This window comes from Scylla paramamosain, chromosome 2 (genome assembly GCF_035594125.1).
Source record: "Scylla paramamosain isolate STU-SP2022 chromosome 2, ASM3559412v1, whole genome shotgun sequence".
NCBI classification, from domain to species: domain Eukaryota; kingdom Metazoa; phylum Arthropoda; class Malacostraca; order Decapoda; family Portunidae; genus Scylla; species Scylla paramamosain.
This window is the reverse complement of record NC_087152.1, coordinates 7,198,764-7,205,000: the sequence shown is the minus strand read 5'-3', so window position 1 is coordinate 7,205,000 and position 6,237 is coordinate 7,198,764.

Sequence of the window (6,237 nt, the reverse complement as noted above, 5' to 3'; positions counted from 1 at the left end):
GACCCACGAGACGAGCGCACACTCAAAACTGCCACCTTCGTAACAAGCGTCCCTTACAGTCGCCTTGCCTCTAGTTATGTCTGCCCAAACACTCCAAGCAGAGATAAAATGAAAAATTGCTTATTTATTGTTTTCACTTAGGTACATTTGTTCGCAGGATTGAGGTAAATCTATTGTAACTTGGAGGCGTAGATGATTCAGGGTTGTAAGGGTTGTGAGAGTGAGAGCGTGGAAGTGATGCAGGAAAGGAGAGAGGGAGGGAGAGGGAGCGAGAGAGATTACTAGCTACCATTACCATTACTTACTACTACTACTACTACTACTACTACTACTACTGCTACTGTTGCTACTGTTGCTACTTCTACTACTACTACTATAATGATAATAACAATAATAATAATAATAATAATAATAATAACAATCCTTCACAGCCGTTTACGTGAGAGCATTTTCGAGGCTAACGAGGGTTACTATAACAGGAGCCTTAGAGAGAGAGAGAGAGAGAGAGAGAGAGAGAGAGAGAGAGAATCTTTTTCCCCGTCGTGGTCACATTTCTACCTTCCTTGCGCCTTGTCTCTGTAATGCTTCACTCAGCCGCTTCGGAGCTCCACAAGATATATTCCGATACGAAGCAGAAATCTTTCGTAGAAGTGAGGGGCCCTCGATACTCCAGCTGACATCTGCTATGAATCTTTCACGACGTCCCAACTCTCTGGAAAAGCAGTGAGGAAAAAAAAAAAAGTGGTTGACGGATTTAGGACACGAGCGGTCTGAGTGTGGACAGCCGAAGGTTTGTGGGTGTTCGAGACTAAGGTCCGGATCGTGGTTCTGTTCACGATTTGAGTTATTGACGTTTGGTGACTCGATTCGTGTGCATGTGTGTGTGTGTGAGTGTGTGTGTTGTGAATATAAGAGCCTATGAAAAATTAGCTACAAGAAGTTATAAGACTATATAATGTTTAACTATGTTTTTTGAAGTTTCGACCTTTAGATACATTTTGAGTCATTGGTACAGAGCGTTAGGCCCAGTCCTACACTACACAGACCGAAACGTGGGAGTCCCTTAAGAATTAAAAAAAAAAAAAAAAAAGAAGAAAAGAAAAAAAGAAAAAAGAAAAAACATACCTATTTTCATTGTCACTACCTATCAAATTTAAAAACATCCTTAATGACTCAGCACTAACAAATTAATTACTACTGATCTTTCGCCTTATTTTCCTTTACTAATACCTACACCTCACACTTTTTTTTTTTTCATTAGTTATCTCACGGCCAGCTATTCAATCCAACTTTCTGATCAACATTTTTTTTTTTTCAAGATACAACCAGGTAAAGCATCTCATTTGCTGCAGACAGACATCTATTGCTATTCATTCTACACAAACACCAAGCACTGATTCATGCTGGTTCACCGTGGTATGTTGCAACGAGGCGCCTTTTAGGAACACAGTAAGTTTATCTAACACACCACAGATAAGTGAACAATCTCCCTTGCTTTTCTGCTTTTTTACAGTCTTTTTTTTTTCTTTCCTTTTTGATTCGTGTTGAAAAATGCAGATTCGTTTACTCTCTCTCTCTCTCTCTCTCTCTCTCTCTCTCTCTCTCTCTCTCTCTCTCTTCTCTCTCTCTCTCTCTCTCTCTCTCTCTCTCTCTCGTGTTGCATTGCGGTACAAGTAATATCAGCAAACACCAGAGGAGTTAAATAATTTCACTCAACTTTGCGGAAATGCGATTAATGTTTGGCGACGTCAGTTTTAAGGGTGATGACTTGTGTATGTAAAGAGAGAGAGAGAGAGAGAGAGAGAGAGAGAGAGAGAGAGAGAGAGAGAGAGAGAGAGAGAGATCCTTTCTAGCCCCATCTCATCCATCTTTACTGTGTTCCTTTCTCTGTTTTCTTTCGTCGCAATCCCCATCTCTCTATATCTCTCTCTCTCTCTTCCTCTTTTCGTATGCATGGCTCTCTCTCTCTCTCTCTCTCTCTCTCTCTCTCTCTCTCTCTCTCTCTCTCTCTCTCTCTCTCTCTCTCTCTCTCTCTCTCTCTCTCTCTCTTATTCTTTTCCTTCATCCTCCACCTGTGCTCTCACCCTTCTCCCTTCCCATCCCTGCCTTCTCATCCTTTTTCTTCTTTCCCTTGATCAAAATTACAATCTGGAAGCCAATTCTCAGGAGCGTTGGATGTCTGGACGAGTATGAACGGAAGGCTAAAGGATATAAAACATGCATTTACTGCGATCAAATTGACTTAAAACCGGAATGTGGCGATAATAAAACGTTTTAAAGTGATCAAGTTGGATGAGAGAAAATAAAAAAAAGACATGGGTTATAGAAAACGTGAAGCGCTAAAAGTGTAAAAGAAAACCAGTTCAGAAAGAGGGGGGGACTGCTTTAAAGAAAATGGATGGTGTGGTGGTAGGAATTATTTGAAGTGTGAATGAGAGGGGGAAAATGTGAAAAGGTGTGTGTGTGTGTGTGTGTGTGTGTGTGTGTGTGTGTGAGAAGGCGAAGAGGAGGAGGAGGAAGAGGAGGAAAGAAAGGGAATAAAAAACATGGAGTACGGGGATGGGAAGGAAGAAAGAGGGGGGATAGGACGGGGAGGAGGATGGGGAGGAGGAGGAGCAGGAGGAGGAGGAGGAGGAGGAGGAGGAGGAGGAGGAGGGAAACGGTGGTTCTTAAAAATATCAAAACTTCTCTTTGAAAAGTTGCAATTTTTGAAATGAGGGCTGGGCGGGGTTTGTGGCTCCCAGTGGTGAGGGTAAAAAGAAAACACACACACACACACACACACACACACACACCACCTCCACATGTCCTCACACCTCCCCTCCTTATCCTAGCACCCCAACCTCCCCTCCTCTCTCCCCGACCTCCCCCCACCACTACTCTCGTCCCTTGATCTCCACCTCACTGATTTCCCTCCCTAGTGACTTCACCCTCAGTTTCTCCCCTCCGTTTCTCCCCTCGGTCTGCTTCCTTCCCTCGGTCATCTCTCCCCATCCTCATCTATTCCTCCCTATACCCGTTTCGTTATTCTCCCTTGCACCCATATCCAATTGCCTTTTTCCTCATTTACACCAGCCTTCTCTCTCTCTCTCTCTCTCTCTCTCTCTCTCTCTCTCTCTCTCTCTCTCTCTCTCTCTCTCTCTCTCTCTCTCTCTCTCTCTCTCTCAATCTCTCTCTCTCTCATCATGTACCTCTTTAAATGCATTTCGTTATTTTTTCTTTCCTTTCTCGCCCACCTCAACATTATACATCAGCCTTTCCTCATTTACCTGAGTTTTCTTTTCTTTGTATTTATTTATGCACGTAAGTTTGTTTGGGTGTGTGTTCAGATGTCATATAATGGAATACAGTTGGCCTAAATACGAAGCTTGAAAAATGTGAGTGATTCTTAGTTTTTTGGAGATTCGAGAGGGTCCTGAATAACTTACGACCACAAGAGCATACGAACATAAGAAAATAAGGTAAGGTGCAAGAACCTATTAGGACTTCATACAAGTGGCAGTCCTTGTATAAAACATTCATGCAGTACGGCCAATGTGAGGAGCTTAGGTCCATATTCTCAAACGCTTTGGGTTTTCATAAGAGCGATTTTCCAAGGGCTACAAAAATAAGGGCTTTTCATGAATGTTTTTTTTTCTTTTCTCTTTAATAATGCATAGACCTTATTAAACTATCACTGCTTTTTCTTTCTGTTCTGTTCGTTCTTCTTTCCTTCCTTCCTTCCTTCCTTTTTCTTGGTTTTTCCTTCTTATCTCTTCTTATAACCCTTGAAATCCTTTACAATAGGGAACAATAAGGTAAAAATTGAAGGAGATGATTGGGTAGGAGTAAATCAATCTTTAATTCCTGATATTACTGCATTATTTGTTACTTTTGGAGTGCGTGTGTGTGTGTGTGTGTGTGTGTGTGTGTGTGTGTGTGTGTGTGTGTGTCTGTGTGTGTGTGTGTGTGTGTGTGTGTGTGTGGGTACCGTTCTGTGAAAGTAACAAGTTTTTTTTTTCTCTCCAATTTTTTTTTTTTTTCTGAGGACCCGGAGGAAGAAGGAAAAGAAGAGAGGTGTGTAATGAAGACAGACACTCCTACTCTTCCTCCACGTCGTCCTCCTCCTCCTCCTCCTCCTCCTCCTCCTCCTCCTCCTCTTGCTGCACCTCCTGCTACCTTCATCCAGTATAAGAAGTTCGTGCTGCCGCCTTCCTGGTGCTGCGGCAACAAATTCACTTATCTCGTCACGGTAGAGTGAGGGAGAAAGAGGAAAAAGGATTCAAAATAAAAATAATTAATTAATATGATGAAAACCCTTCGTCCTTCACTCAATGTCCTTAACTCTCTCTCTCTCTCCTCTCTCTCTCTCTCTCTCTCTCTCTCTCTCTCTCTCTCTCTCTCTCTCTCTCTCTCTCTCTCTCTCTCTCTCTCCTTCCTAGTATCCATCCTTCCTTCGTTCTTCCTATCTTCCTTCCTTGCTACCTCCTTCCTCTTATTTCTTCCTTCTTGTCTATTCTTACATTCCTTCTTTCCTTGTTTCATCTTTCTTCTCTTCATTCTTTCTTGCTCTTTCTTTCTCTTCTCTTCATTCTTCCCTCCTTCCTCCTTCCTTCTAGCTCTCCCTTCTTTCTTTCTTGTTTCACCTCTCCTCTCTTCATTCTTTCTTGCGCTTTCCGTCTCTTCTCTTCATCTTCCTTCCTTCGTTTCTTCCTTCCTTCCCTCCCTCCTTTCATTCTTCCTTCCTTCCTCTTAATTCTTCGTTCTTGTCAAGTCTTACATTTTGTTTTTCTTGTTTCACCTTTCCTTTCTTACATCTTTGACCTTCTTTCTTTTTTTTCAATTTCCTCTTCATTCTTATTCCTTCCTTCCTTCCCTCCTTCCTTCCTTTCTTTCTCTTAGTTCTCCCTTCTATTCTTTCACTCCTTTCCTTGTTTCACCTCTTTTCTCTTCATTCTTTCGCGCTCTTTCTCTCTCTTTTTTTCCCTTCCTCTTCATTTTTCCTCGTATCCTTAATTGATTAATCGATTCATTAAATCATTTATGTACCGTTCCCTCTCCCCTCTCCCCTCAAATTACTTATGCATGCTTTGTCTCTTTACTTGTCTCTCCCCCCTTGTCCATGTTTGCTCCATTCCCTTCACCCCTTCCTTTCTGTACCCCTTAAGAGAGAGAGAGAGAGAGAGAGAGAGAGAGAGAGAGAGTGTGTGTGTGTGTGTGTGTGTGTGTGTGTGTGTGTGTGTGTGTGTGTGTGTGTGTGTGTGTGTGTGTGTGTGTGTGTGTGTGTGTGTGTGTGTGTGTGTCCATTCCTCATTAATCACTAAGGAAACCCATCTATCACAGTGACCTTTAAATCTCTTTGTGCCTTCCCATTCCCACCCATCACCAACCTTTCCCTTCAGCCAAATCCGTCTCCTCCTCCTCCTCCTCCTCCTCCTACTCTTGCTCCTGCCCATCTCAGATAATATTGCACATGGGAAGTAATTTCAAGACTTGGCTGGACCTTGAGTTTCCAATAATATATTCAGAATCTTGAAGAAGTCTGTCTCCACGCTATTCCTCCCTCGTCCTCTGGCTCCTCTCCCCAAGCCCACCCTTCGTCTATCTCAGTCAATTCTAATATTTATGAATTGCGGGGCGAGACGTCCATAGCAGAATGGGTGACCGGAAGAAAGGGAGGTGCAGGGTTACGGATGTTTTCGTCATAAATAACAAAACTGGATGTATGGCGCGTTTTGAAGTGATAGTAGTAGTAGTAGTAGTAGTAGTAGTAGTAGTAATAGTGGTAGTAGTGCTAGTAGTGCTAGTAGTAGTAGTAGTAGTAGTAGTAGTAGTAGTAGTAGTAGTAGTAGTAGTAGTAGTAGTAGCAGTAGTAGTAGTAGTAGTAGTAGTAGTAGTAGCAGTAGTAGTAGTAGTAGTAGTAGTAATGGAGCCCCTAATTGACACATCAATAAACATGGGGTGGAGGTATTATATGAAATGTAGTAGTAGTAGTAGTAGTAGCAGCAGCAGCAGCAGCAGCAGTAGTAGTAGTAGTAGTAGTAGTAGTAGTAGTAGTAGTAGTAGTAGTAGTAGTAGTAGCAGTAGTAGCAGTAGTACTCGTAGCAGTAGTAGTAGTAGTAGTAGTAGTAGTAGTAGTAGTAATAGTAGTAGTAGTAGTAGTTGTTGTAGTTGCGTTTAAATCAGAATGTCTTTAAGCAACTTTAAATTAAATTTTTGTCTCCTTGGATACTGCACTACTACATGTTACTCTCTCTC